Source organism: Gossypium raimondii, chromosome 6, assembly GCF_025698545.1.
Source record: "Gossypium raimondii isolate GPD5lz chromosome 6, ASM2569854v1, whole genome shotgun sequence".
Classification (NCBI taxonomy): domain Eukaryota; kingdom Viridiplantae; phylum Streptophyta; class Magnoliopsida; order Malvales; family Malvaceae; genus Gossypium; species Gossypium raimondii.
The window spans coordinates 12414314-12427110 of record NC_068570.1 but is presented as its reverse complement, the minus strand read 5'-3'; the positions used below and the strand labels follow the sequence as shown (position 1 = coordinate 12427110).

At 30.6% G+C, this 12797-nt stretch overlaps 1 long non-coding RNA gene across 1 annotated transcript; it reads right to left on the bottom strand.

Annotated features, from left to right (window-relative positions):
• Window positions 1-8185: 8185 nt before the first annotated feature.
• Window positions 8186-9184, bottom strand: LOC105771524 (uncharacterized). Its single transcript, XR_001126542.2, has 2 exons — window positions 8901-9184; window positions 8186-8538 (listed from the first exon to the last, which is right to left on the bottom strand). It is a non-coding gene; the product is annotated as an uncharacterized LOC105771524 (long non-coding RNA).
• Window positions 9185-12797: the final 3613 nt, after the last annotated feature.

Sequence of the window (12797 nt, the reverse complement as noted above, 5' to 3'; positions counted from 1 at the left end):
ATAACCATGCTTTTGCTCATGGTGAGGAGTAATCAAATGTCAGGTTTGCATGCAAAGTCCTTGTAACACCCCTAACCCATATCCGTCACAAGAATAGGGTTACAGAGCATTACCGTAAAAACGTAACTCAAATCATTCATTTTTAACATTTCATAATCATAGCAAAATTCATCCAAACACATGCATAACATCCCTAATTCGAGCCTCAAGGCCTTAGAAATACTTTAGAAACGATTTGGGACTAAATCGAAAACATTTAAAACTTCATGGAAAAAGATAAAAAAATTCACACTGCAAGGGTCCCATGATCGTGTGACTAGGCCGTGTGACTTACACAGCTGAGACACACGCCCGTGTCTCAGGCCGTGTGGACATTCGAAGTAGGGATACACGGCCATGTCCCAGCTCGTGTCTGTGCTCATATAACTCTCTGACTTGGGTCACACAGCCAAGCCACACACCTGTGTATCAGGCCGTGTAACCTTCGAAATGGCCTCACACGCTGGTGTGCCAGGCCGTGTGCTAGGTCATGTAACTTTTGAAAAACCACCTTAAAAACCTACAAGGGACACACGACCGTGTCACATGAACGTGTATCACACACGGCTAAGACACACGCCCGTGTCATAGGTTGTGTGGACAAGAAATAGGCCAAATTCAAACCATTTCTTTCACCATGTTCAAGCACGCACCTACAAGCCATTTGCACATTCAATCAAACCTTAAAACATACCTAAAACATGCATAATAAGTCCAATTCAAAAGTTAATTTATCCATACAACCAATATGTCAAAAGATACCTCAAACACAACGTATCAAATATACCAAAACATGTGCATATTTAATCATTCATCAACTAACTTATTTTCCATACCAAATCATATCACAATTTATACATTTCAACCATACCATACTAGATTCATGCCATGTCAAAGTAACATTACTATTTGGACCATTTCTCACATGTATCAAAATCGTATAAATGACACAAATCTAGCCATTTCCAAATGGTACCAAAAACCAACATATATGCATACCATATTTCAATCATGCACATCTATTCAAAACCTTTCTAAAGCATATCATAACTTGACCATGTTGAGGTCAATTCTTCACCTATCACTTGGCCAAATTGGTCATTCAAAACATGCATCATCTTGGCCATAATAACACTAACCATCAAGGGATCAAAATACCATAAGTACATCAACCATAATAACACTTATATATGTCAAAACAATTAGATTATTAATCATAAGTCCACCTATACATGTCATTATAACCTTTATTAAAACATCAAAATCTACCAATACAATCTCTGGATAGTGTGATAAATCTCTAACAAGCTTCCAAACCGATCGAGCTTTCGATAATCTAAAAAGTAAAGGAAACAGCTACATAAGTAATAAATGCTTAGTAAGCTCGTATAAACCTTTAAGCATAATATTCCATTTCAATAATAAACTTTATAAAATAAACATAAACCTATACCAATGCCATAAGATTCATTAATGTCGCATATATTTATCATTCATAACATGATAGGATTTTACGAGACAAATATATAATAATCAACCTTTTATAAGATTATACACCTTTCAATTTACTTACTTTCCATTCCGTTCCCAATGCTTATCATAAGCCTAAACAACATTATCAATTCCCGACTTATTGTATTTATCCATGATATAGGTAGATTCATCCATAGCATAAGTAGTTTGCTCACCAATAAATACATCATTTAACTCATCGATTCTTTTATATCATCATATTATATCCCAGTTGTGAACTTACCGTTTCACTTCCTTTTCTTACCCATTCCATTTGCATATTACAAAGCATAGGCATAAAAATCAACCATGAACACAAGCTTGGCACAAACCTAAACATCATCATCAATGCACAAGTTAGTGCATACATACATAAATTACTTAGTGCATACATACATAAATTACTTGAATTAAACATATGATGATCCATTTCCATATGAACATATTTCATTTGAATCATTTAACCAGTCCATGAACATATGCATAATGCCAAGTGAAAGCTTACCTTTTCAATCCTTTTCATAACTACATGATAGAGTTCATTTGAACATTTACCATTCATTTCATTTTTCTTACCCGTTGAACCATTTAGAATATCATCGGATACATGGGAAAGCTCATACAAAGTGTGCTTAACATATAACCATAACACTTACTCTCCTTTACATCATTGCTCACATGAGCTATGAAATGGCCCTTCTCACTTGAGTTGTGAGTTGGAATGTAAACAACACGATGCTACTCATACGAGCTGTGGAGTATCCGTAACAAATGTCAGACCTTAGACATCGATAGGAAATTTAAGACAAGCACTCGAGAACATGGTAACCCTAATGACATGTCATTTGTATCCTACAAATTTCTAAGGTTCAAACGGGACTCGATAATCGTCGTACGTCATTGGATTTCCATCTTTTCATGATATGATAAATTGTATAATAACATATATATATTGAATCATTTACATTAGAACAACACATTAACAATCAATTTAATAAACATTTAAGTGCTTATAGCTCATATGAAATTACCTGGCTAAATTTGCATAAATGTTAAAGTACAAGGGCTATTTGGTAATTTTTCATTCTCCTCAATTTTCTACTCAATCTTCATTTAAATTAATAATTTCATTCAATTTATTAATTTAGATAGTAAAACAATTTATTTTATGCAATTTAGTCATTTTTACATTTTTACTGAATTGCCCCTAACACTTTACTTTTATTCAATTTAGTCCCTAAGCCTAAAACATGAAAATTAACCATTTTATTAAAACCCATACTAGAAGAATATTTTAGCTTCCATTTCAGTCTATTTTTGCAAAATTTCACAAGTCCTTGAACTATTAATATTTCAACAATTTAGTCCCTAATCGATAAATTCATCAAAATCACTTAATAAAATACTTATAAATAACAAATAATACTTCAAATTCATCATTTAATATCTAAAATCACACAGATTCATCAATGGAAATATTCAATATCTTTAACAGTTTCAAAATCGAAGGTACGGACTAATTGGACCTAGTTGCAACGATCTTAAAAACATCAAAATTACTAAAAATGGGTAAGAATTACTTCCCATGCATAAGGAAATCACCATGGTCAAAAGATTCATCCCTAACTCCATGGTGTTTTTGGTTGTTTTCTTAGAAAACCAAAAAGATGATAGCATATTGTCCATTTGTTTCTTTTAATTAATTTAATTATGAAATTATCATTTTGTCCATTTAAAAATCATCCAAATTTCATGCTATTAGTTGTCAAAAACCATCCATTAAATCCTTAAATGGTTTAATTACCATTTAAGTCCCTTTTCCTTTATTCAATAAGCCATTTAATCACTCAAATCAAATAGTGATCAAATTTTACATCATTTACAATTTAGTCCTTTTAATTAATTAACTATTGAAACATTAAAATTTCTTAAAGAAAATTTAGTACAACCTTAATAACACTTTGTAAATATTTATAAAATATCTACGGCTCGGTTTTAGAAAATATAGAAACGAGGTCCTGATACCTCATTTTCTAAAACCACTTAACTTTAGGGTCTTACCACTTGAATTTAATTAATCATTTATAAAAAAATAAATTATCATATCAAAAACCTTTTTAAAACCATAATTGACTCGTAAATATTAAATAATAATATTTACGAACTTACTCGTCATATTTGTGGCTCCGAAACCACTGTTTCCCACACCACTAAAAAAACGGACTGTTACAGTTCTACAATCTCTTCTAGGATGTTTCTCCATCTACGTGATAGCTATAAATGAGGCTAACACCATCAACACGATGAGGAATGGTGAGTTGATTAGATCCTTCAAATGTTTGAGATGAAGTTTAAGGAAGCCAAGAGAGACAAAGTACAGATATAAAAGAACATTTCTTTGCAAGTTGGTTCCTTAGTTGCAATCGATGAAAAAATACCATTGAAAATCTCCAAGAGTAATTAGTCCTACTCAAAAAATTTTAACAGGGCATTCAAGAAGTTATCTAGGAAGAGCAAATGGGTTTGAAAGAGGTTGAAGCTTCAATAAAGGAAAAAAAGGGGGGGGAAGAAATAGCTAATGAGGAGACTCCTAGTGATAAAAAGAAAGGTATACAATGTCATGAACGTGAGGGGTATGGCCACATACAAATTGAGTGTGCCAACACACTGAAGAAGAAGAAGAAATCCTTGTGTGTGACATGGAGTGATGATGGAAAGGATGAAGATGATAAGCACCTAAGCAATTATATTGTGAATCTATAGAAGACTTTATGAATACTTAAAAGGCCATGCTTGACAACTTGGATTAAGTACAAAAGATCAACGGGATGAGTTGCTAGATCCAGCTTATTATTTACAAATATAATTATTTCTTAATTGAAATAGATTAGATTTTCTATCAACATATTGGAAGCCTAATGAGTCACACACAATAATAAAATTTGGAAATTAAAATGAGAAAGTACTTAATTGAATAGTTCAATAAAGTTTAACCAAAATTTGGTTAAAGCCCTAGTCTATCTAATTTCATTATTGTCACACATCTACACATGAGAAAGTCTCATTCTTTTTATCTCACTTTTTGCCGCACATGAGAAAGAAAAATGAGCAAAAGTATTTCTTGATTTTTATTTTTATTTTTATTTTTTATTTTTTTGGTACTAAAATTGAGATCAAAAGGTGTGGACCTAAATGATCAGATAGCTAGTACTATCTGGGCAAAGTGGATATTGAACTTACAAGGTTTTTCAACTTCTTAGTGTGAATTTGTTAGAGGTCAGACAATTGAACGACTGTAGATTTTCTACAATTGAATCTTGTGTTGGGACGAAAGTGAAGAAAATTATAATGGAGGTATGTGAACCCCGGTACTGATTTTTTTCTACTATTTTTTGTATTCTTAGACAAGATTAAATAAACAAACTAATGGTTGATGGAATCTAATGCATGTATAGATGTTACTAATTTTCTATTGAATTCACGTTGAAAGATTTAATTTCAATTTATTTCGGTAATTAATCAGCGTTATTTGATTCATTTTTATTCATCCAAAATTACATTTATTAGTAATTGAATCACAGGAAAAATCAACACTCGGGTCGGGGTTTCCTTTTCAAGGATGACTTTTGGGGGGATTTTGGGGACTGTTATGGGGTGTTTTTTTGTTAATTTATTCACGTATTACATTTGAAATATGGTAAGTTGAGATGCGCATGAAAAACGGAAGCAAAGTGTTGCTTGGAGTCCAACTTGTGATCACGGATGCTCTAAATTTTGTTTTTCAAGTGATTTTCAGAGTTTCCATCCTAACCCTAAATGAGTTTGGTTCACCTCGGGCTTCTCGGGAACAAGTTACTAAAAATTAAACGCAAGGTAAGAGTTTTTTTTTTTTTTTTATCAACTTGTTAGAATTAAAATTAAAATTATATTTAATTAAATCCTAAATTTTAGGAGTTCAATTTTATTTAGTTTTAAATTCTAATTAATTTATAAAAAATTCTAGAATTTAATTTCAAAAATTGGAATTCATGAAAAAATCATAGATACTAGTAGTTATTAAATGCTCGGAAGTAGATTGATACACTTCAAAATTAAATTTGTTTTAATCTAAATAATTTAATTTATGGTTTACTGAACAAAGAAATTTGTATACTTTATTTAAAATTAAATTTGAAAAATAAATCAAATGTCGAAATTTATATATTAGGATGGACGGTTAAGTTATGTTTCATGCTATTTAATTTTTAAATTGGGTTAGTGCTCCTTGTCTGCTCTTCATTTTTCTCTCGGGTTGTACATTTGCTGATTCTCTTAAACTAACTTGAAGTTCATGGTAGATTTATTTCACGCAATAATATAAAATTAATGAGACCTTAGTCATTAAACAAACATAAATCCCTCACATATTGAGTCCATGTTAAGCTTGATGAGATACCTTCCGTTTGTTAGTATTCATATCACTCAAGGCTACTTACATTAAAATGGGCATTGCTCAAGCAAAGTTGTGTTGTCTAAATGCTTAAAAACTTGATCTCATGATTTTAGAAGTAAAGATAAAGTTCGACCTTGAACCCAAGCAGAAATGAATGAACTTGTAGACGAGTGGGCTTAGTATTGGACTAGGAAATGGAATTCTAATTTTGACCCGGTTTGGACTTTATGAATTTTTGCTTCTAATTTTAATTAAATTCAGTAAAAAGGGATTTTTATGATTTTGAAATGGAAAATATAATTTTGGGATAATAAACTCCGTAACTAGATTTATTTTCGATTTTTTTTTTATTTTCTTCGGTACATGAACTTGACAATTAAATTCATTTTAGTTTTGAATTGAGAAATATAAAAATTTAGCAACGTAACACTTTGAAATTGTACCACACCATCACTTGAAAATTAAAAAATATATATAAAATTTCAGGTGATGACTTTGTATAATCTTGGAAGGTCACATATAGTGTTTTAATAGCTGGATCAATAGTTTAACCGATCAGACCATTGGTTTCTGATTCAACCAGTTTGATCGGTTCAACTGCTAGACCAATAATAATTAATTAATTAATTTTTAAATTTTTTAAAATTTTAAAATTTTAAAATTTTATTAAACAAGTTAAACCTATTCAACTACTAATTTTTGTTCCAATTTTTTTATTTATTACTGGTTTCGATTAGCTTCCGATTCAATTAGTTTAACCCTTTTGTTTAGATCAATATACCAATCAATCTGACTGACCAATCTATTCATGTTCCAAAATACTGGTTAAATCATCAAATTTTGACGAAATCTAAATTTAAAGATCAAAATAGATTTAGTTGTCAAATTCAAGTACCAAAATATAAAAAATAAAAATACTAAAACGAATCTAATTACCAAATTTAAGGATAAAAATTATATTATCCATTTTCAAATTCAAACTTCTCAATGCGTGGTTATCTAAATATCCACCCTGACCAAGTTAATTGAAATAGAGATATAATAATTTTTTAGAAAAAAAACACAATCAAGATTATTTTGGATTCCAAATTAGAAATATCAATCCAAATCAATAGCATAAAATTTTAAGGCTAAGATATCTAGTTACTCATCCAACCTTTTGATTATTCAATTTTTAGGAATTTTTATTTTGGTCATTCAAAATAAAATCTTTATAATTTTATCATTAAATTTTAGAACGTTTTCATTTTAATCACCCAATCATTAAATCTTTAACGAAAATTAACAAAGATACGTCACATCATGTTTACACTTTTATTTTGGTCACTCAACTTCTAAGTTGTTTTTATTTTGGTCAACCAAAAATATCTCCTTTTTAAGTATTAATTAGGGTGAAAAAATTAAGGATTAAAGTAAAAAATAGAAACTAAAATAATACTTTAAAAGTTGTCAAATTGTACTTGTTTACCCTTTGTCAAAAGTTCTAAATCTCTTTCTTTTTTCAATATTGAAATTTTAAATTTCAAAACATTAAAATTAATTAAATAAGTTATTAAAAAATTATCATTTGCTAGTGTCATCAGATTTGTTAATATAACATTGATATTAATTAAATTAATTAATTTAGTCTCCATTTAAATTTTAAAATTTTATTTTATGTTTCCATATTAAAATCAACTCATATAAACCATATTTAATTATTGTACATGAAACTCAAATTTATTTTGATTATATGATCTTGAGTCTTTCATACTAAGTTAAAAGGAGAAAAAACCTTACAATTAATTATTTTATTTCATTTCATTTCATTTAATTAATTAATTTTTCTTTCATGCCAAACAAAACCCTGAATTTTTCATCACCTCTTACCCAAAGGAAGAACAAGCAATTAATTTATTAATTGCAATGATTTTCTTTGCTTTTAACTTAATATGAAAGATTCAATATTATATAATCAAAAGAAATTTAAGTTTTGCAGACAATTATTAAATATGAGTTATCAAGTTGATTTCATTAAGAATAATATGAAAACATAAAATAAAATTTTAAAATTAGAAGGAGATTAATTTAATTAATTTAATTAATTTCAATATTACAGTAACAAATAAGTTAGCATTATCAAGGGATAAAAAAAATTCAACAATCTATTTGTAATAGGCCCAATTTGCCCGGCCCAAATCTGAAATAAATAAACAAAAAATATCAAAAAAAATAAACCAAACCAAAATTAAAAGTCAACAAAAAAAACCAATAACATAGTCCAGTTCTTTACATTAGCAGGCCTAAATCCAAGTAGGCCCAAATGCATATGCCCAGAATGCTAAACCCGAATGGCCCAATTGCACCTAGCCCAATAACCAAAAATTACAAACCCAAAATCTAACCCAATTCACCTAGCCCAACTACACCCAACCCAACAATCATACGGCCTAACACTCCAAAGAGGATCAGAAACCCTAGCACCAGCGCCGCAGCCAGTACGCTCCCCTCTCATGCGTGCGCCACCACACCTTCGAGCCACTCCTCACACGCGTCACCGTACGGCCTCCGTACGCCTGCAACACACAAAGCAACAAAAGACGGACACAAAGAATAGCAGAAATCGACAGCAAATACTAGCAAAAAAATATAGGAAAAATGTAGAAAAAGAGAAATAGCAAAAAAGAAATATTATTATTTTTCTGATTCGGCTACAAAAAGCAAATACAAGCACTGTAAACGGATCCTTTTTTTTCACAGATTGAATACAAGAAAAAAAATATTCAGAGGCAGAGAAATCAAAAAAAGATTTGAGAGGTGATTGGCAGTTTTATTTTCTTTCTTTGTTTTTCTTTTCCTTTCTCTGTTTCTTTTCATTTTCTGTTTTTTTTCTCTATAAGCGAAACAACAAAAAAGGGAGTAAAGGAAGGAGTCGTACCTTGTCGTTGGAAGCCGTCGGATCTCTGACCCTCTCCGTCGCAATCGGAGCCTGGGTGGAGGTCGTAGACGCGAGAACGGCGCAGTACCTGGGTTTCTCTGTAAAAGGGAAACGATGAATCAAATGTTTTAGGGTTTTTTAGGTTTGTGTATTTATTCATTTTTATTTAGTTTTATAAAGCATGAAACGACACCGTTTGAGCCTTATTACAATGGTGTCAAAACGGTGTCGTATCGTTCAAACCCAGTGACCCGCGCGCAACCCGACCTGCTCCATGGAGGATCCGCGCGTTTTTTGTTAAATGGGTTATTTGTCCCTCTGGTCCCTCCGCATTGGAAATGTGTTCCAATTTGGTCCATGTCAAGGCGTTGCGTTTTGAGGGAAGGGAATATTTCCCATTTGGCCCTCATGTTATCCGCGTGTCGTATTTTGGCCCTCAGCTTTGTTTTATTTTTGTTTTTTTTCTTTAATTTTATTTCAAATTCAATTCAACCCTTATTAGTTGATTTAAATTCGCTTGTTTATTTATTTATTTAATTACTTATTATTATGATATTTTTAATTTAAAATCTAATATTGTTTGAATGTTTAATCCTTTTTATTAACCCAATATATTTTTACATTTTCTAATGGTTTTATTTTATAATACATCTTTAAAATTTTATACAATAATATTTCATAATTCTAATTTTATTTTATATATGTATATACAATTTATACTAAATTATTTTTTATATACGTATGTATATAATAATATACCACTGATTTCAAATTGTAAATTTTACCTATTTTCTCTATATAAATATTTTGTTATTATTTTACTTATTTCAACCTCTTTTACATATATTGTTATATAAATACGTATATTATTTATATTAAATATCTCATTTCATATATATTCCTTACTTAATTTAAAACATATACTAATTTTTTGATTTATTTATATTTTATTTATTTTATTTTCTTCTTATAATTCTTTCTTTAGAATTCATTTAAACATTTTATTCATTTTTAAATTCTATTACAAAATTATTTCAAATCTTCATAAATTACCTTTTTTTAAAATGTACAATTTTGTGTAAATACTTTGCTAAGTTCAAATTTCTTTTCTCACTTATTTTCTCTTTTAAATTAGTTACATTGCATCTTCCTTGTAAATTAATAACTTTTGAATGTTGATGTTGATAGTGGCACAATGCATGATTGGAACTATTGTCATTGTATTTATTGATTTATTGTTCATCACTCATTGGTGTATATTTACTATTCAAATTTTGCATGATTCATTGATCATTTAACCAATGCATTTTTTCTACCGTGTTTCAATAAAAACATTAGAATCATCTTATTTCACAATTTATCAAAATACCCACTATTCATGATTCTCGAGAGAATTGTGCCCTAACTTACTCGGCTTCAATTTCTCCGATGAATTTAGATAGCCGGGTATCTCTTTTGTAATAAAACCTTATGATTTCCAAACAAAAGCTCATTTTCGGGAATTCGATATGTGGTGTCCTAACGCATTGGATATGACATATTGTTTTCTCGAAACGAGGATTTATCTAACGAATGAAAATAAAGGCAATATTTGATACTTAGGATTTTGTGAAATCGAATTCTAACTTACTGGGTTTCGATTTTCTCATTTGACCTAAAGAATCGAATATCCTTCTCAAAATGTACAGGTTTTAAAAGTCAAACTTAATTTTGAGGATTTGAAACGTTGCACTCTAACTTACTGAGTGTGACAATTCATTCCCTTGAACTAAGTGAGCCTTATTACCTAATTCATTTTATTCAAAATAAAAGGATCGTATTTCAAAATCTTTTCAAAGTTTCGACACTAAGACATTAAACAATCGATTCGGTACCAATTTTGGGCGTTACGAGGGTGCTAACCCTTCCTCGTGCGTAACTGATTCCCGGACCTATTTTCTCAAATCTCGCAGACCTAAAACTTATTTTTAATGGTGAACCGGTCACACCTTAATAAAAGATCGGTGGCGACTGTAACACCCCTTACCCGTATTCCTTACCGGAACAGAGTATGAGGTATTACTAAATTTTTAAAAAATTTCGACAACATTCCTACTTATTTTTGCTTAAACCTCCTGCAAATTTAGAACACATTCCAATATACCAACCAATTTCATTTGTATAAACACACATACAGTTTAACTATTAATAAACACTACATTTAAAAGGGAACCATAACATATATTTACATGATGATCCCACATTACATAAATTGTCTATACATGCCATAAAATTTGAACACTAGTAGTAAAATACCCCAAATGTGAAGGATAGTGTAGATGATTGTCCGACTTCGTTCCAATTTCCGAGTTGTTGGAAGTCACTATAATCAAGAGAAAATAAAATCGAGTAAGCATATAGCTTAGTAAGTAAACACATGATAAATAAGTAATTACTCCCATAACTACACCAAAATATAAACTTATTCATGAATAACTTTATTGTTTAGGCAATTTCCAGCAAGCTGTTTTTCTGCGTCATAGTCGCTAATTTATTTTTATCTAGAGCTACAGGGATCCAAATTGAGTTCCGTAAATTTTCCCTGAAACTAGACTCATATACCATTTCACCATAAAAATTTCAGAATTTTTGACCCAGCCAATTAGTACAGTTTATTCATTAAACCTTCCCCTGTTTCACTGCCCAACGGTTCTGACCCTTCCTCACTAAAATTCACTTAACTCTCTGTAAAAAATTTGAAAAATGGTTTCGCTTGTTTCTAATAAAAATATACTCAATAAGGATTCCAGGGATATAAATTTCATGCCATAATTATTTTTTACAATTTTGGTAATTTTCCAAAGTTAGAACAGGGATCTCGAAATCAATCCAGCCCTGTTTCAGTAAAATTCAGATATCTCCAAAATACAACTCTTTTGCTTATTCTATTTCTTTCATATGAGAATAGATGCATTCAACTTCAATTTCATATATTATTCAGCTTCCCATTCATTTTCCACCATTTATGGTGATTTTTCAAAGTTACCCAATTGCTGTTGTTCAACACAGTTTATAATTAAATCGTTCCTTTTATGCTTTTTGATATTTTCTCCCATCTCATACATGGGTCGATTCAAGATTCAACTCAATATTTACCCCATAAAATTTTCCACCATATGGCAATATTCACCTTCCACACTTTTTCGTTGAACACTGGAATGTTAACCGTTATTGGTGGATCCCACTTAGCACCACCATTGAATCGGGAATCAAGACTTAGCAACCCCTGGGGAATCAAAGACATAGCAACCCCTTTTCATTTCAAAGATATGGTGGATATCGCACTTAGCACCACCAATGAAATCGGGAATCAGCACTTAGCAACCCCTGGGAATCAAGACATAGCAACCCCTTTTCATTTCAAAGATATGGTGGATATCGCACTTAGCACCACCAATGAAATCGGGAATCAAGACTTAGCAACCCCTGGGAATCAAAGACATAGCAACCCCTTTCACATTTCAAAGATATGGTGGATCACGCACATAGCACCACCCATGAATCGGGAATCAGACACAACAACCCCTTTTATATACAACATACTCCGGCTTATTCCGAGTGTTCAACCCATAAACCATATATTGCAACCCTTTATCACATTTCCCAATTTAACAACATTTTTAGGATATTGCCAAACATTTATTTTAATTCCAAATAAATCTCAACATATATCAAATAATATCAAAATAATACATTAAGTCACGTGTTTACTTACCTCGGTGCAAAATATTGTAATTTTGCACTTTACTCCACTATCTTTTCTTTTCCCGCTTGATATACTCTTCACGTCTTTCTTGATCTATAATAGCAAATTTAACTCGTTTAATATTCACATTTATTAAAATAATCCACCACCCA